Source organism: Crinia signifera, chromosome 2 (genome assembly GCF_055691185.1).
Source record: "Crinia signifera chromosome 2, ASM5569118v1, whole genome shotgun sequence".
Lineage (NCBI taxonomy): Eukaryota > Metazoa > Chordata > Amphibia > Anura > Myobatrachidae > Crinia > Crinia signifera.
In genome coordinates, this window is record NC_139218.1 from 229,156,505 (window position 1) to 229,177,354 (window position 20,850).

The following is a 20,850-nucleotide window of genomic DNA, read 5'->3' on the forward strand; positions in this document are numbered from 1 at the left end:
TGTCAGATGCGGAAACAATCTTTATTGGTCCAATCACTTGATGCTGAAAAAGCATTTGATGGGCTCCACTGGAATTATATGCAAGATACCCTATGGCAGTTTGGGTTTACAGGTAGACTACTTCATTCCATCATCACCATTGCCACTTCCATATGGTGTCCCTGTATAGTGTTGTCCTGGATAGTGGCTTGACACTTGAAACATCAGATATCAGTCACAATTAAATCTTCATTCTATCATCTAAGGAATATAGCCAGAATCAAGCACTTAATTCCCTCAGAAGATCTGCCTAAATTCATACATGCATTTGTATCATTGCGCCTTTACTACTGCAATGCCCTCTACCTCAGTCTCCCAGTAAAATAATTGTTCTGCTTGCGGATGGTACAAAATACAGCTGCCAGGCTATTAACCAATCAGCCCCACTCCAGCCCGATAACACCCATTCTGTAAACCCTTCACTGGCTGCCTATAAGATGGCGAATCATTTTCAAGATTGGCTTACTGACTTTTAAAGCTCTACATGACCAGGGCCCAAGGTACCTGCAGCAGCTTCTGATCCCTTATTGCCCAACTTGATTACTGTGACCGGTTGATGAAAGACTACTAACAGTACCCAGAACCTCCCTGAATTCATCTGGGGGTCGAGCTTTCAGCGCCGTGGCTCAAACTCTATGGAACTCACTTCCCCGCTCAATTCGAGGAGCTTCCACTCTGGAAACATTCAAAAATAGACTCAAGACTTTCCTGTTCACCCAAGCATTTCACTAATGTCCTTGTTAAGTTGTTAAGTTTGTTTTGTATTTGGAGCTGTAAAAGGCTAAAGCAAGCACTTTGAATCCTATGTGCGAGCGGGGCGTACGGCCAAATCCCGCATGAAATGTGAACACTCCGAACAGGGGGTAGAGAGGGGCGTGAAGGGCTATTTGGGCTCATTAAAATATGCATACGCCCCGCGTTTCATGGGCGTTCCCATGCAAACGCTGGGCGTACGTATGGTAATGCGGCCGTGACGCACGTGTAGGGGGCGGACATATGACATCGCCGGATGTCAGCTGCCCGCCCAGATCCCTGCTTTTGCACGGAAAAATGTCTGTGTGGTCTGAGGTTGCGGGAGCTGGTGGAGCACTCGGTCCTGCATTCGATGGTCTGCGACCATCGAATGATGGGGGAGGGTCCCTGAGATGGAGGAGGCGTATTCCGTGAAAAATACACGTGCGGTCCGTTCGGCCAGCTTCTTACCGCGTACGGACGGAGTTGGCGATCCGTATGGAAGGCGGGGTTTCGCACGCACGGTCCTGGCCGCATAATCGGATCCGGCCGCACCGATCAGAATAAGGCCCATTATTATTATAATTATTATCTTAGCTTTATACTCCTCACCATCGGCGACAGTGTTTACTAATGGATGCTACTCCTCAAACTTTGATATAATGAATGGTAGGTAGTCGCCAAGGGTGCCCGCTTTCCCCCCTGATTTTTGCTTTAGCACTGGGCCTCTGGCTGAGAGTGTATTAGGCCTCACAGCTCCATACCTGGTCCTATTATAGGGGTTATTACCCACAAAAATAGCTTGTTTGCAGATGTTTTATTATGTGTTTACAACCCTGAATCCTTACTCCCACACCTACATTCTATTCTTGATATTTACTCTTATTTATCATATTATAAATTGAACACCACTAAAACTAAGGCACTTCCCTTTAATGTACCAGAGGATATGGTTAATCCTATGAGAGACAGGTATAAAGATCTACTGTATGGCAAGTCATGTCGATTAAGTACTTAGGCGATAACCTTGCAAAAGACGTTGAAACTTAGATTTTAATTATGGTCCCTTATTGCAAGTTTTTGACAAACTCACTGAAGATTGAAAGCTGTAGGAGATCTCCTGGGTTGGGCGTATTGCAGCAGCTAAAATGGTATTCCTGATCAAACTAATGTACCTCTTCCACACTATCCCTTGCTCCTTCTCCAGGACGATTTTTAATAAATTTAATAGATTGATCTCTTCCTACGTATGGAGAGGTGTGAAACTAAAAATAGTGAGATTTCTTTAAATATCTTCAAATAAGGCACTAGTGGCTCCAGAATCACTCCCTCAAATCCCCTAGGCAGTTGGGCCTTCCTAAAATATTCATCTCTTTTTTCAATCTCAGACCAATAGAAGTTGTATCTCTAGATGGTACCAATATTTGATCATGGGAAACCTGGGAAACAGATTCCCTGCAGAGCTTAAATGGGAAAGGAACTTACCAACAGTATTCTCAGATGAGGTTTGGGAATATATTTTTCATTCCTTTTTTAAAATCTCTAAATGCATTAATCATTCAGAGATGTACTTAAAGAACTAGTTCCTATAGCCTACCTTACCTCCGACCGTCTCCATAAGATTTGGCCTAATATCTCCTCGCAATGCTGGTGGAAGTAAAGGATGGTGAGGGATATTTTACATATCTTTGGACCTGTCCGGTACTCATTATGGCATGATGTGTTCCTCCTCATTTCAAAAGTTTTAGGACCTGATGTCCCGAATAACCCTCTCTTGGCCCTCTTCCATTATTGCCCAGACAAACTGTCTCTTGGACACCATTACCTTCCAGGCATAATTGCCTACCCTCCCGGAATGGCCGGGAGGGTCCCGCAAACTGGGTCCCCCTCCCGCGGCCCCCCAGGAAGGTTGGTTAGTCTCCCGCATTTTGACCACAGCCCCTGCTCCCCCCTTCTCTGTAGTATAAAATGCTGATTTTCTCGGGTCCGCGGGAGGAGGCAGGGCTAAAATTATGCGAATCACATTGTTTTGCATAATTTAGCCCCTCCCCCATCCTCAGACCCGCAAATTAATGTGGCTGCTTATCGTGGGGGCGGGGCTAGGTGATGTCAGCCTCGCCCCACCCCCCGAAACTTTGCCTCGTCAGGCCCCCCATTCACTCCTCTCCAGGCTTCTCCCAGAGAGGAGTTTTTAAAAGTCGACAGGTATGCTTCTAGGCCACATACTGATAGCCACTAAAGCTACTATTGCCTAGTTCTGGAGGTCCTCTAATATACCAACAATACAAATGATTGAAAATAAGATCCATAAACACTTCATATATGAGACCGTGGATGTTACATATTCCTCCTCAGCTTCATCTACTCATATGAGATGGTTCCATTGGATTGAATACAGAGAAATATCAGGCCATTCTTGTACCAGTGATTCCTCCATCTATCTTTCTATTCTGCATATACCTAGCTTGAACCTGGGATCTAGTCTTTAATATTTCCTATGATACCTCTTCTGATTTGACTCCTCCCTTTGACTCCTTGTCTCTACAGTATGTGCTTATTCATCTTGAGATTTTATCTTAGTATTATGCCTCATTTCTATATTATATCACATTTGTGCTTCGGTCTCTTATCTCCTTTTATTTACCTGATTAGTATGCAAACTATATCATGACTTTTTTTTTACTTTCCTTATTATTTTCTCCCTCCTTGTTTTATTGTATGTTTTATTTTCAAAAACCGATAAAAAATTTATATAAAAAAAGAAAAAGAGTAAACTATTTTTTAATACTTTTCACCACAAGGGTTCCGCAGCACCTCGCAGAATACATAAATGAGCAAAAACAAGAAACAATGACTCACAGTACATGGCAATTTAGTAAAAGTACATGGTAAATAAAGCTTATTGCATCAGTGGACAGTACTGAGAAGGTGGTTCTGTACTGAGAAATATGCAGGTGGACAAGGTAGGACTGGTAGAAGACTAGAAAGGATATCAGAACCAAATGGACTGTACCATCTTTGCTTGAAGACAAAGCAGTATATCAGAACTGAAAAATAACCAAATAACTGCTCAGAGTGGATCGATGTCGCTGGAGAATAATTAGAAACACAGAATACTCACTCACAGACTATCTGTGATAAATCAGGAAGATCACTTTTATTACAGTACATACAGGAAGCTGTCATGGGCTGCTAGGAACAAGCTGGGACTGGTAGGCTGATTGTAGTCACCTTATCATTACATCAATGGCGACACCCATGAGCTGCACTCATCAGGAGCCCACCTCCCACCACAAAACAAAATGGAGCAGCCACTGGACGACAAACTGGCTTACTGTCTTTTAGTTTTCACAAGAGTGATCAAAACTATTAATTTGCTCATGTGGCCCCACCCCCACCACTATGTTGTTTTCATTGGGCAGGTTTATAAGCCTCTCTCTTCCCAAGCCTATTTGAAGCACTAGTATACACATTGATCCTGGCAAACATTCAGGATTAAGAAGTAAACAGCACAGGGACCAGCCACAAATTATAAAAATAAGTCATCATAAACACAACCTACTCCAAAATACTGGCCTCTAGGGACTGCATCAGCTGCTGTCCATAAAAGCCACAAAAGGCTTTCCGAAAGGCAGGGAGTGGCTTTTCACTGGAAGCATGCCCTCTGTTAATAACAGCCTGGACTGGCGGTTCCGGAGGGAGAAAACACCTCCCAATGGGACTACCTGCCCTCTGAGTGACTGCCATGTAGAACTTTCAATGGGAAGTCACTGCCAGTCACAGTGTAGCCAGTGCGATGTACTAAGCTTGAAAAGTGATAAAATGGTGAGTGATAAACCACCAGCCAATCAGCTCCTACCTGCCATGTCGCAGGCTATGTTGGAAAAATGACAGGTGGTAGCTGATTGGTTGATGACTTATCACTCTCCATTTTATCACTTTTCATGGCTTAGTACATCACGTCCATAGCCTGCAACTGGCTCTCTAGGAGATCCAATTGTACTGGAGGAGAGGGGCTGCAGCCCTGCAGCCCATATTATATATCCATCACTAATGACTTAAGTCCTGATTCAGACAGGATCGCAAATGCTAAATCTTTCTCAAATGGGCAAAACCATATGCACAGTTATATTTGAGTGATATTGAAATCTAAATTAAAGTGTAAAAATAAATCAGCCGGTATTTACCCTGCACAGAAAAAAAATAACTTCCCCAAATCTAACTCTCTCTGAACATGGTAACTTTGTCCCACCTGCACTGCACATGATTCCTCCCATTTGAGAAAGATTTTGCATTTGCTATCCAGTCTGAATCAGGCCCTTATTCACTGACCTGAGCCAGGTAGTAAGAAATTTGAAAACAGTGTTCAGGAGCCAGAAGCATGGCAGCACTGGGGAGCTACTGTGCCGTACAGTATAATAAAAAAAGATAAAAATAGTTTAGAAGTGCAGCATTAACAAATATTTTATTCCAAGAATAAAGCATATTTTATTGGCTCAATTCTGTCATCACTATGGGCCTTATTCTGGTTGGTCCGGTCGATGTGTTTGTGTTATGTACCCTTATGTACCATACTTGCCTACCCTCCCGCATTTAGCGGGAGTCTCCCGTTTTGTCAATCCTTCTCCCGTCCCCCGCAAATCCCTTGGTTCCTCCCGGTTTTTTGTCCCCTTTGAAAATAAAACTTGAGTGCGCATGCGCGATCGCGATGTTGCGGAGGCGGGGCCTGAATGCGCGACGGTGTGATGTCCCTATGACGGCTACCGCGGGGCTGTGTGGGTAGAGCTGGCCGTGGGAAGGAAGAACACGAACAGTGAAGCTGTGTGGTGCGGCAGCAGAAGCGTGGGCGGGAGCTTTGAAGCGGCAGAGGACTGTGGACTGTGAGCCGGGCAGCAGGAGCCGGGAGCACGCTGCACGCGGCGTGTCAGGAGCGGCAGCCAGTAAGTATAACTATGTCATACAGCAGCCTCACCTGGGGAAACCTGTGGGAGAGCGATCAGACCGGTGCCCGCATCTCCTCTCTGGCTCCTGAGCCTCATTGCTGCTCCACAAGCTGCTGGGCTGTTCTCTCCGTCCCTCCTCCTTCTCCTCCCTGCTGTGTCCCACTCTACCCTCTCACACACAGGTACACTGAGCTTCCTATGTCATTGTGCTGATACCCAGCCCACATAGTAGTGAGTGCACATACTGCACCTCACTATAAATAGAGAAAAATATATTTTTATATATATATGTGTATATATATATATATATATATATATGTGTGTATATGTATGTGTGTGTGTATATATATATATATATATATATATATATATATATATATATATATATATATATATATATATATATATGTAGTGTTCCCGCTAGGCTTATTTCACAGGGCGCTGCGCCCTGCCCCTTTAAAAGCCGACAAATTCCACCCTGCCCTTTTTTTGCCACCCTGCACAGTAAATAGCAGACTGACAAATTAAAGTCTGTGGGGGCCCTGGGAGGCAGGTGGTACCTGGGTAGTGCTTGTGGGCAGAGGTCCCTGTGGTGTATGGGCAGTCAGCGGTGGGGTCGCTGCAGCGGATTGGAACTAGTTCCCATCCGCCACTGATTGTCCATGCACCACAGGGACCTCCTGCCCGCCCGGACCCCACTGCTCACCTGCGCTGCCTGGACCCCGCTGCCCAGGTGCCCTGCTGCTGGGGGGACCGCGGGCCCAGCAAGCTACCCCCTGCACCATTCACATGTTTGTTATATATACACTGCCGCAGCGCCAGTGAACGGGAGGCCCGACAATACTGGTAAGAACTAGACCTGCCTCCCCTCGCCCCTGTCATCTCAACCCGTTGCCCCTTCACCTCACCCCCATCACCTCACCTCCTCCCCCCTTGTCACCTTAACCCCTCTCAACCCCCATCACCTCACCTCCTCCCCGTCATATCCTCTGTTGACAGTTTCCTGCACCCGTCACGGGGTCTGTCAGCTGTCGGTAGAAGCAGGAAGCGCGAAGATGGCGGATTCAGAGTTGCTGATTGGGTGATGCGTTTTTGGGCTGTTGCTCCTGGTATGTGCATTGTCCTGGGGTGGCTGCAGCTGGGGGCACAGATAGTGCTAGTTAATTATATCTGCGGAGGGACAGCGGGTAGCAGCATGTGTGTGTATACAGGTTGCATGCACTTGGCACGGCTAGGCTTGCTGCCAGCATGTACAGATGTGCCCACAGCTTTCTGTATGTGCGGATAAGCAGCACTTGTATGGCTGTGTTTCCAACTCATGGTGGAGGGGAGCTGCCAAGCTTACCCGTATACAACAGCTAGCTTCTGTATTTTCCTTTTTATAGAATGAAGTTTATAAATGTCAGCTAGAAGCTGTGGACAACCTTTTATCTTTTCAAGGCTTGGTCCATGATCAGCATACAGTACTTGGTGCAGAGGTAAACGGAGGGCATTTCTATTGGATCAGGTGTAGGATATACTGTACCTCTCCTGAGATCATTGCATCGGAGTAGATCAGCATTTTCCTACAACTAATAAGTTTATTGCTAAGTTAGTGCTGTGTGTGTAGTGTACACACCTTTCTGTGCACAGACTGGTTGGTTATAGTAGTGCAGACTTTGCAAGATTTCGGTCACCTATAAAGGTGCATACACTTTACGATTCATTCCTGTGCGATATCATCTATTCCCTCTAATCTGCTGGGCCAACCATGTAGTGCATATGCACTGACTATATCATTGACGAATGTCATCGGGTCTCCGCTATGTGCATGTAGTCATTGATGACTTGTCAATTGAGCTGCTTGTACAGATGACAACGGGTGGTCGGTAAAACCAGTGGGAGCGTGTATCGTTTGTAGTGTACATGCTGGGCGATATTTTAAACAATGCTACAATACTGGCATTGCTATGGTGTTTTGCAACAGAACACTGTGTACAATTGAATTCCCGTCAATTATGGATATGTGCAGAGATCCTGCTGTTTATTTTTTTTTTTAAATGCACGCTTAAAAAGAAAAATCTGGGGTCTCACTTTCTGCTGATTTGTCACCTCACCCCATCACCTCACCCCCATAACCTAAACATCTCTCGTCCCTTCACCTAACCCCTTCATCTCACCCTCTGTCACTTCACCCCTGTACCCTTTCTCCAGGTGTCATTTTTGAAGTCTGGGGAGTGACACCTATTCTCTACTGTATATAAATAAAGAAATATAAAACAGTAAATGTATTTATCTGACACACAGCATGATATTCCGTAGGTTGCCGAGGTGTACAGTGTGGGGCTTAATGTGTAATGGGCTTTACAGCATATGACATAATGTGTAATAGGCATTACAGCGCGTGGTATAATATGTAATGTGCATTACGGTGTGTGGCATAATGTGTTGTGGGCATTACGGTGTGCGGTATAATGTGTAATTGGCATTTAAAGCATGTAGCATACTGTGTCATAGGCATTAAAGCATGTGGTATAATATGTAGTGAGTATTATGGTGGGGAGCCGGGGGCCCTGCCTATTGTGTCTGTCCTGGGCCCCACAATTTCTGATGGCAGTCCTGCCTGCAGTCTCCCTAGCTGCGCTGACAGTCCCGCCCTTCTAAGCCCTGGCAGCCATATTTACACAACTTCTCAGTGTATGGTGGGTCAGGTCGTGTCAAGAGCTTCACCCCCTCTGTGTCCTGGGCTAATAAATTTGTAGTAATAATGCTACATACCTCCCAACTGTCCTAATTACTGCGGGGCAGTCCCACTAATTGGAGACTGTCCTGCTGTTCCTCCTGTGGGTGGCAGTGTCCTGCGGGCTGGGGGCAGTTGGGGGAGCTGGAGATCTCAGCTGCCCTACTGAGCAGCCGGTGACCGCTGAAGAGATGCCCTGCACATGTTCATAGCATCTCCAGTGCAGGGAGAAAGCCAGGGGCTGCTTAGGGAGCGCTGGGCAAGCTCCTAAAGTGACAAAACAGGGTTGTGGTGTTAGGCCCTGGACCTGTCCTTAGACCACGCCCCTTTCATTTGAGCCACACCCACTTTCAAGTTGGCCGCGCCTTCGGCGCGGCAGCTTACAGCTTCTATAACGTCAATCTAGGGAGGTATGCTGCTATGTCTTTCAGTGCCCATATGCTTTTCTATTATAATTTTTCAGCCTGACTGAAAACAGAACTTATATGAAAATATTTCATGACCGTTGAACACATTGCAACCACACATGATCGCTGGTTTCAATTGTACAGCTTCTGTTTGTAGGTTGCCATATACATACTTGCTCTCGTGGTATGCGGCTCTTCATATTTTTTTTCACCAGCCACTGCAGGACACACCCCTGGGTGGAAATAGATACACCCATGTGTGTCACTAGACACGCCCTTTGGTTGAAATATGACACACCCCTTTAATGGTGTGCGACGTTTCGCTCGGTGCATTTTGCTAGCATCTGAAATCTCCCTCATTTTGGTTTTCAAAAGTAGGCAAGTATGTTATGTACCCTTATGTGTGTGTTATGTACCCTTAATGTGAGTCACTAAATGTGCTGGACAAAAGGGTACTATTGTATAATTTCATATTCAATCTACACTCTGATTATTGGAAATTCCATCTGTCTACAAAAAAGTTATGTATTAATATATATCCATCACTTAATGGTGTATTTAATGGGAACATCCTAAAGTAGAGCTGATTGGTGAACAAACCACTTTCTGACCTATATGGGTATAATGACAAGCAAAGCAACATGAATGCCACAGAAACCATAATGTACAGCATCACTGTAGAAATTTAGTAAACAATGTACATATGTCTAGCAAAATAATGTTCCATTTTACATTTTTTAAGAGATATCTTCAATGCAATATTTACAGAATATATTATGAGCAAATCAGGTAAGGGTGCCATCTCCTGGGGTAGATGGGTGCACTTTCTTCAGCAGCCAAACAGTAATATGCTAGTCCCGGGTGTTTGGTACAAATAGCCTCAGATATTTTTATTTGCAGTTAAAGTCAAAATAAATCATACACATAAATACTAGCCTATCTGGCTCTAATTAGATATAAAGTATGTATGCAAATATAGCACCCCTGCAGGTTCTAGCACTAACTAGCCTTCTCTAAGTCTAAAGCTGGCCATATATCTATAGATCGATTGTCAGATTGGGCTGGTTGTAACAAAATCCTGGTAATGGATGAGAGCAAATGATAGTTGACCATCTGCTTTGAAATGCTGGGAAACTGGCAAAAACTGTCACTCAGGTATTACCAAGTTTTTGTTCCAACCAGCCCAATCTGACAATCGATCTGTAGATGTATGGCCACCCTAAGACCTCAAAGCACAGACTGGTCTTGATGGATGAAGCCCTCCCATACTCTTCATTTATAACCCCATGAACCCTTATTCCTCTTTTTAAAAAAAGCTGAATTAGCTCTTATCAAGCAATTTTCAAACACATTCCCGGGGGTTTAAAATATTGTGCATATTCTATCTGCCAGAGGCTCAACAGGGGTCCTTAGATTTGTTTCTTGAGACTAACCACTCTGAGGATACTTCCACTGGGTTGGGATCATTTGGTCTATTGCATTATGGTCGAAAGTCATTAGGTCGAATCCATTAGGTCGACATGATTCTAGGTCGACATGTGAAAAGGTCGACATGATTCTAGGTCAAAAGGTCATTAGTTCGACAGGTCATTAGTTCGACAAGGTCATTAGTTCGACAGTGTCTATGTCGACATTCACAAGGTCGACATGGGGTTTTTCACTGTTTTTTTACCTGAATGTCAACACAGTCGACATGGAAACAGTTTAAAGTGCACTGCATCCCCTCGCATCGCTCGCTGCGCTCGCTATGCGTCGGGCACGGTGCCTCGCTGCGCTCGGCACACTATTTTATTCTCCCACCACGCCCTAGTGGATGGTAGGGCATGAAATACCGCCTGTCGGCACATGTTGGCTCAAAAAACAGTGAAAAACTCCATGTCGACCTTGTGAATGTCGACATAGACAATGTCGAACTAATGACCTTGTCGAACTAATGACCTGTCGAACTAATGACCTTTCGAACTAGAATCATGTCGACCTTTTCCCATGTCGACCTAGAGTCATGTCGACCTTTTAGCATGTCGACCTAATGGATTCGACCTAATGACTGTCGACCATAATGCAGTAGACCAAATGACCGCATCCCCTTCCACTTGTACACACTAGTGTTCTTTGAAGGCGGTGTTATGGGGTACTGTGATCCAGGTAGCGGCCAGACTTAAAAAAGGACTATAGCCATAGCTGAGACGGAAGCGGCTGACTTGGAGGCTGCTCATAAAGCGGATCCAGCAAATAAAACATTATTTTGCAAACTTCTCGCTGCGAGACACAGGCTTAATTCCTTTGTGCTTGCTGAAGTTTATCGCAACTTACATCACTTCAATCAAAAATACTATGTTCTGGGCAATAAAGGGAGGATTACTGGCTCGTAAGCTTCAAGGTCCTAGAGCCAAGGAGTGAATATACGCTAAAGGGGTTAAAGTCACTAATCCTACTGACACTGCTAATACTTTTGCAGAGTACTATTCGCAATTATATACAGTAATTGGAAAGCTGACCCTGAATACCCCACAACCGTCCCTGGTTGATATTAATCGACTCTTACATGAGCTTTTCCTCCTTGTGAGAGAGACTTAGTTCCCCTTGGTCGTTAGGTGATATCAAAAGGACCATAGACTCCCTTCCCTTAGACAAAGCACCTGGCCCAGATGGATACTCTTCGAATTTTTATAAAAAATTTAAATCCACATTAGCTCCTGTTATAATCTGTTTTCAATGAAGCTTTCACTACCCTTACTTTCCCTAAGGAAATGTTGGAAGCTCAAATGGTCACCATTACTAAACCAGGTAAAGCACTTACAGCCGTTCAAAATTACCAACCCATAGCCTTACCGAATACGGACACTAAATTATTCGCCAAAATGATTGCTAACCGAATATCCCTGGTTCAATTAACCCTGGCCAAGTTGGATTCGTATTGGGCAGGCAAGCCTCTGACAATACACACAGAGTTATTAATATTATTGAGTATTGTCAGATGAGGAAACAATCTTTATTGGTCCAATCACTTGATGCTGAAAAAGCATTTGATGGGCTCCACTGGAATTATATGCAAGATACCCTACGGCAGTTTGGGTTTACAGGTAGACTACTTCATTCCATCATCACCATTGCCACTTCCATATGGTGTCCCGCAGGGTTCCATATTATCTCCCATGCTTTTTGCTGTTTACATGCTACCACTGGGAGAAATAATCTGACGTCATGGCTTGGTCTACCACTGCTATGCAGATGATACACAACTGTACCAGTCCTTTGTTCCAGGTACTGAGAACCCAATACCAACCCTAAATGGCTGTCTAGCTGAGCTACAGGCGTGGATGATTGCCAGTTGGCTGTGACTGAACACTGATAAAACAGAGGTGCTTATTATAGGTCACAGGACAAGACTGCAGAAGAGCCAACCAACAGGACTTACGCTTGGGGATGTAGAACTTCAAAATACGGAACATGTGCGGAATATTGGTGTTGTCTTGTATAGTGTTGTCCTGGATAGTGGCTTGACACTTGAAACATCAGGTATCAGTCACAATTAAATCTTCATTCTATCATCTAAGGAATATAGCCAGAATTAAGCACTTAATTCCCTCAGAAGATCTGCCTAAATTCATACATGCATTTGTATCATCGCGCCTTGACTACTGCAGTGCGCTCTACCTCAGTCTCCCAGCAAAATAATTGTTCCGCTTGCGGATGGTAAAAAATACAGCTGCCAGGCTATTAACCAATCAGCCCCACTCCAGCCAGATAACACCCATTCTGTAATCCCTTCACTGGCTGCCTATAAGATGGCGAATCATTTTCAAGATTGGCTTACTGACTTTTAAAGCTCTACATGACCAGGGCCCAAGGTACCTGCAGCAGCTTCTGATCCCTTATTGCCCCACTTGATTACTGTGACCGGTTGATGAAAGACTACAACAGTACCCAGAATCTCCCTGAATTCACCTGGGGTCGAGATTTCAGCGCCGTGGCTCCAACTCTATGGAACTCACTTCCCCGCTCAATTCGAGAAGCTTCCACTCTGGAAACATTCAAAAATAGACTCAAGACTTTCCTGTTCACCCAAGCATTTCACTAATGTCCTTGTTAAGTTGTTAAGTTTGTTTTGTATTTTGAGCTGTAAAAGGCTAAAGCAAGCACTTTGAATCCTATTAGGAGAAAAGTGCTATATAAATAACATTATTATTATTATTATCTTAGCTTTATACTCCTCACCATCGGCGACAGTGTTTACTAATGGATGCAACTCCTCAAACTTTGACATAATGAATGGTAGGTAGTCACCAAGGGTGCCAGCTTTCCCCTCTGATTTTTGCTTTAGCACTTGAGCCTCTGGCTGAGAGTGTATTAGGCCTCACAGCTCCATACCTGGTCCTATTATAGGGGTTATTCCCCACAAAATTAGCTTGTTTGCAGATGTTTTATTATGTATTCACAACCCTGAATCCTTACTCCCACACCTACATTCTATTCTTGATATTTACGCTAATTTATCATATTATAAATTGAACACCACTAAAACTAAGGCACTTCCCTTTAATGTACCAGAGGATATGGTTAATCCTATGAGAGACAGGTATAAAGATCTATGGCAAGTCATGTCAATTAAGTACTTAGGCGATAACCTTGCAAAAGACGTTGAAACTTAGATTTTAATTATGGTCCCTTATTGCAAGTTTTTGACAAACTCACTGAAGATTGGATGCTGTTGGATCTCCTGGGTTGGGCGTATTGCAGCAGCTAAAATGGTATTCCTGCTCAAACTAATGTACCTCTTCCACACTATCCCTTGCTCCCTCTCCAGGACGATTTGAAATAAATTTAATAGATTGATCTCTTCCTACATATGGAGAGGTGTGAAACTAAAAATAGTGAGATTTCTTTAAATATCTTCAAATAAGGCACTAGAGGCTCCAGAATCACTCCCTCAAATCCCCTAGGCAGTTGGGCCTTCCTAAAATATTCATCTCTTTTTTTGAATCTCTAGATGGTACCGATATTTGATCATGGGAAACATGGGAAACAGATTCCCCGCAGAGCTTAAATGGGAAAGGAACTTACAGTATTCTCAGATGAGGTTTGGGAATATATTTTTCATTCCTTTTTTAAAATCTCTAAATGCATTAATCATTCAAAGATGTACTTAAAGAACTAGTTCCTATAGCCTACCTTACCCCCGACCGTCTCCATAAGATTTGGCCTAATATCTCCTCGCAATGCTGGTGGAACTAAAGGATGGTGAGGGATATTTTACATATCTTTGGACCTGTCCGGTACTCATTATGGCGTGATGTGTTCCTCCTCATTTCAAAAGTTTTAGGACCTGATGTGCCGAATAACCCTCTCTTGGCCCTCTTCTATTATTGCCTAGACAAACTGTCTCTTGGACACCATTACCTTCCAGGCATAATTGCCTACCCTCCCGGAATGGCCGGGAGGGTCCCGCAAATTGGGTCCCCCTCCCGCGGCCCCCCAGGAAGGTTGGTTAGTCTCCCGCATTTTGACCACAGCCCCTGCTCCCCCCCTTCTCCGTAGTATAAAATGCTGATTTTCTCGGGTCCACGGGAGGAGGCAGGGCTAAAATTATGCGAATCACATTGTTTTGCATAATTTAGCCCCTCCCCCATCCTCAGACCCGCAAATTAATGTGGCTGCTTATCGTGGGGGCGGGGCTAGGTGATGTCAGCCTCGCCCCACCCCCCGAAACTTTGCCTCGTCAGGCCCCCCATTCACTCCTCTCCAGGCTTCTCCCAGAGAGGAGTTTTTAAAAGTCGACAGGTATGCTTCTAGGCCACATACTGATAGCCACTAAAGCTACTATTGCCTAGTTCTGGAGGTCCTCTAATATACCGACAATACAAATGATTGAAAATAAGATCCATAAACACTTCATATATGAGACCGTGGATGTTACATATTCCTCCTCAGCTTCATCTACTCATATGAGATGGTTCCATTGGATTGAATACAGAGAAATATCAGGCCATTCTTGTACCAGTGATTCCTCCATCTATCTTTCTATTCTGCATATACCTAGCTTGAACCTGGGATCTAGTCTTTAATATTTCCTATGATACCTCTTCTGATTTGACTCCTCCCTTTGACTTCTTGTCTCTACAGTATGTGCTTATTCATCCTGAGATTTTATCTTAGTATTATGCCTCATTTCTATATTATATCACATTTGTGCTCCGGTCTCTTATCTCCTTTTATTTACCTGATTTGTATGCAAACTATATCATGACTTTTTTTTTACTTTCCTTATTATTTTCTCCCTCCTTGTTTTATTGTATGTTTTATTTTCAAAAAACGATAAAAAATTTATATAAAAAAAAGAAAAAGAGTAAACTATTTTTTAATACTTTTCACCACAAGGGTTCCGCAGCACCTCGCAGAATACATAAATGAGCAAAAACAAGAAACAATGACTCACAGTACATGGCAATTTAGTAAAAGTACATGGTAAATAAAGCTTATTGCATCAGTGGACAGGACTGAGAAGGTGGTTCTGTACTGAGAAATATGCAGGTGGACAAGGTCGGACTGGTAGAAGACTAGAAAGGATATCAGAACCAAATGGACTGTACCATCTTTGCTTGAAGACAAAGCAGAATATCAGAACTGAAAAATAACCAAATAACTGCTCAGAGCGGATCGATGTCGCTGGAGAATAATTAGAAACACAGAATACTCACTCACAGACTATCTGTGATAAATCAGGAAGATCACTTTTATTACAGTACATGCAGGAAGCTGTCATGGGCTGCTAGGAACAAGCTGGGACTGGTAGGCTGATTGTAGTCACCTGATCATTACATCAATGGCGACACCCATGAGCTGCACTCATCAGGAGCCCACCTCCCACCACAAAACAAAATGGAGCAGCCACTGGACGACAAACTGGCTTACTGTCTTTTAGTTTTCACAAGAGTGATCAAAACTATTAATTTGCTCATGTGGTCCCACCCCCACCACTATGTTGTTTTCATTGGGCAGGTTTATAAGCCTCTCTCTTCCCAAGCCTATTTGAAGCACTAGTATACACATTGAACCTGGCAAACATTCAGGATTAAGAAGTAAACAGCACAGGGACCAGCCACAAATTATAAAATTAAGTCACCATAAACACAACCTACTCCAAAATACTGGCCTCTAGGGACTGCATCAGCTGCTGTCCATAAAAGCCACAAAAGGCTTTCCGAAAGGCAGGGAGTGGCTTTCCAATGGAAGCATGCCCTCTGTTAATAACAGCCTGGACTGGCGGTTCCGGAGGAAGAAAACACCTCCCAATGGGACTACCTGCCCTTTGAGTGACTGCCATGTAGAACTTTCAATGGGAAGTCACTGCCATTCACAGTGTAGCCAGTGCGATGTACTAAGCTTGAAAAAGTGATAAAATGGTGAGTGATAAACCACCAGCGAATCAGCTCCGACCTGCCATGTCGCAGGCTATGTTGGAAAAATGACAGGTGGTAGCTGATTGGTTGATGACTTATCACTCTCCATTTTATCACTTTTCAGGACTTCGTACATCACGTCCATAGCCTGCAACTAGGAGATCCAATTGTACTGAAGGGGAGGGGCTGCAGCCCATATTATAAATCCATCACTAATGACTTAAGTCCTGATTCAGACAGGATCGCAAATGCTAAATCTTTCTCAAATGGGCAAAACCATATGCACAGTTATATTTGAGTGATATTGAAATCTAAATTAAAGTGTAAAAATAAATCAGCCGGTATTTACCCTGCACAGAAAAAAAATAACTTCCCCAAATCTAACTCTCTCTGAACATGGTAACTTTGTCCCACCTGCACTGCACATGATTCATCCCATTTGAGAAAGACTTTGCATTTGCTATCCAGTCTGAATCAGGCCCTTATTCACTGACCTGAGCCAGGTAGTAAGAAATTTGAAAACAGTGTTCAGGAGCCAGAAGCATGGCAGCACTGGGGAGCTACTGTGCCGTACAGTATAATAAAAAAAGATAAAAAATAGTTTAGCAGTGCAGCATTAACAAATATTTTATTCCAAGAATAAAGCATATTTTATTGGCTCAATTCTGTCATCACTATGGGCCTTATTCTGGTTGGTCCGGTCGGATGCGTGTTTTCGGACAGGAACCGAGTGTTCTTAGCCCTGCATTCCGTACGGATCGCTCACATCGTCCGAATGCGGTAAGATGTCGAACCAAAAGGACAGCGAGCGGATTTTTCATGTGCACACCTCCTCCATCTGAGGGAACCTCCCCCATCTTTCATTGGTCGCCAACCATCGAATGCTGGACCGAGTGGTCAGGCGGCACCGAATTCTCCAGACCACTCGGGCATTTCTCTGTGCAAAAGCAGGGATATGGGCGGGCAGCTGGCATCCGGCTATGTCATATGTCCGCCACCCACACGTGCGTCACGGCTGCATTACCATACGTATGCCCAGCGTTTTCATGGGAATGCCCATGAAACGCGGGGCGTACACATATGGTAATGAGCCCAAATAGCCCTTCACGCTCCTCTCCACCCCATGTTCGGATTGCTACAATCGCTCATTTTCTGCACAGAATTCACGCCGTATTCGGACATGCGCGGCGTTCGCACATGCGCAGATAAGCCTCTGCACATGCGCAAACACCAACCATCGGCCATCCGTCCACTTTCAGAACCATCCGACTCAACCAGAATAAGGCCCTATCTGAGGATAGTGTTACTAGATACATGATACATAGGGTCCTCTACTGTGGTTATTCTGTGCAATAACCCCATTAATATTTTGTGCAAAGGCAAAACAAGCTTTTGTACTAGTTAAAAATACCCTTTTTACATACTCTGATGAATCAGCCCCTATTCAAACCTATTTAACCATTTTTTCTTCATGCTGCTTCGCTGCTGGACACACCTATGAGCAATAGATACACCCCAAGTATGAAGCAGGACTCGCCCCTCATGGGGTACAGCGCATTCAGTTTTACACATACAGATGGAGCGTGCTCCATCTCTGCAGAGGCTGGCGAAACTATCACCAGCCCTCGCCAGCTCCCGCCAGGGGGCGCACGGACAAGACGGAGCTCCCCACCATCTCCCCCGCCGTCAGAGCCGGTCCCCACTGCCGCCCCCCCCCCCCCAACCCTGCCCGTCTCCCTGAAGCAGAGATGGGCAGGGACCTGCTGCCCAGCCGCCTATAGACTGGGATGCACGCGCAGCCCAGTTTATTGGAGTCCCTCTCTGCCGGAGTGCGCCAAAAGGGATGTTCTGGTGGGCGCCGGGCAACAATAAGAGGGGCTCCATCTGTATCTCCTTGAAAGTATAATTTTTTTTAGGGTAGGCAGGTACAGTATGAGTATATATTTGAATTACTCTTTTGTTATGTTGTCTTCGAGCAGCATTTATTTAATCCCTGAGTTAGTTCAGCACTAGAGCATCAATTTTGGCCTATGATTAGTATGTTTGAATTTTGTTGTGTCTTTTTTCCACAAGCTTTGATTTTTATATGTGAAAACAAAGTATTTATAAGAAATAAATCATTTATTTTATTTGTATTGATTTCCCACAGCACCAGTTTTATACTTTTAATTTAAGATACATGAAATGAATCAGTTGTACATGGCAGTTATTGTGCATGAATGGCTAATGACTGCAAACATGGAGATAAAGACATACTGTAAGAAACTAATATGGAAAAGAAAGCAGTGAAAAAAATAAACCCTACTATGCTGTGATTATATTAATTAAATATACATTTGCTTGAAATTAATCTCAATTCCATCATTCTTACTTCCAAACCATTGAATCAGAAAGTCATATTTATAATTACTCAAAGTTTTAAAGGACCATTAAAGTTAGAATACATTTAGTCTTATATAAAACAGCTTCAGAAAAATCTTGCATTTTATTCACAGCACAACATAGTTCCAATAAGTAAGACTTTAAGGTTGCAGAACAATTTCAGGGCCTAAAATAACTTTTATTTATAAAAATTTTGAATTTGAACGATTTTTATTATAAAAATAAAATATTAAGAAATTCCAGCTCTTTTAACTTCATGTACAACATTGTGTGTGATCCTGATGAAGGGTTGAAATAAAACCAAAAGCTAGAAACCGTTGTTCTGTGGTTTATTGGAAGTCCACCGAGGGCCATTCTGCACCTTGATAAAGGGACCATCAGGTCTTGAAACTTTGGTATATCCAGGTCGTCAGTGTCCTTATTTGAGTGCCGCTGCTCCCACCACGCCATATCTAAGCCCACGGTTGGGTCAATTCTGTGGGGGGGGCACCAGACTTTTGTGTTTATTTCCAGCTGACATGTGGAGTGCCGCAGCCATCAAAATTTATATATATATATATATATACAACCAGAGTAGAGAACCAGCACAACAGGACTTCTGTGTAGCCAGAGAATGGTAGGGTGCCCCGGTGCCAACAATAGTGGCCTTGCAGCCCTTTGTAAATACCGATACGAAGAAAGGGCACTCAGGGACTCGTTTCAGGTGAAAGGTGGACTGGTTTATTCAGTCAGATGACGCCTACGTTTCGGGGTCTCCCCCTTCGTCAGGACAAGTTAAAGGTGTCCTGACGAAGGGGGACACCCCGAAACGTAGGCGTCATCTGACTGAATAAACCAGTCCACCTTTCACCTGAAACGAGTCCCTGAGTGCCCTTTCTTCGTATTGGTATATATATATATATATATATATACATACACATACATACATAATGCGCTGTGCTGTCCTGCACTCCTCGCAATCCTGAATGTTACTGCCCGGGTGCCCTCCTTTGTGGATGACTCCACCAGATATGTGCAGGTAAGAAATAGGCGTCACTCCGGGGCTTTTGCAAAACAGTGAATTTACTGTGAAATGGCCAACGTTGTTTCGGGCAATGTCCGTCGTCAGGGCCAACACAAACACAACACGTTTGTGTTGGTCCTGATGATGGGCATTGCCCAAAATGAAGTTTACCGTTTCACAGTAAATTCACTGTTTTGCAAAAGCCCCGGAGTGACGCCTATTTCTAACATATATATATATATATATATATATATTTTTTTTTAGGTACTTGTTTCCTAGCACGGCCATAATCGTGTGGATCGTGTACCTTTAAGTTAAGGTACACGATCCACACGATGGACCCGATTTCCTTTGAAATCAGGTCCATTTTGCCGGCAAAGGTACAAAATCGGGGGCATTGCGTCGGTCGGGACCATTAACATTGGTCCCGACGCGACCGACGCGACCGACGCGATGCCCCCGATTTTGCCATAGGCTTCAATGTTAAAATATTTTTTAACATTGAAATCGTGAGGATCGCGTCGGTCTTGTGCCATTATAATGGCACAAGATGAGATGGACTTGATTAAGTCCATCTCACCTTTAAAAAAATGTGAAAAATGTGAAATGGGCCAATATGACCCATTTCACATTATAGATGTCCCCGTCGTCACCCCACGATAGACGCCAACCCGAAGCGTGGCGAGCGCAGCGAGCCCGCGAGGGGCGGCGGTGCGGGGCCTCCGACCTTTTCATTCCCCTACTATCCACGTCGGCGTGGAGTTGAGAATATATAGTGTGGCGAGCGCAGCGAGCCACCGAGCCCGAAGCGTGGCGAGCGGACGCGTATAACTTCACAGGTATACGCGTCCCCTCGCGGGGCTCGCCACACTATATATTCTCAACTCCAAGCCGACGTTGATAGTAGGGGAATGAAAAGGTTGGAGGACGCGCACCGCCGCCCCTCGCGGGCTCGCTGCGCTCGCCACGCTTCGGGTTGGCGTCTATCGTGGGGTGGGGTTTACGTCGTAAAATTTGGGGGTCTAGGGAATATTTCACATTGAATCCAATGTAAAATCGGATCCCAGGGACCCTATTTACATTTCATTCAATCAAAAAATCGGGTCGGTCGCGTCGATCGCATCGCATGCGACCAAATCGCATGCGATGGACGCGATTTTTCCGACACGACCACCCCGATGTAAATCAGTGTGGCCGCGCTAGGAAACAAGTACCTATATTTATA

General features: G+C 44.3%; 1 protein-coding gene across 3 annotated transcripts in view; it reads right to left on the reverse strand.

Annotated features, from left to right (window-relative positions):
• Positions 1-20,850, reverse strand: part of DOC2B (double C2 domain beta) — a 590,856-nt gene that overhangs the window by 104,783 nt on the left and 465,223 nt on the right. The window lies entirely within an intron of this gene.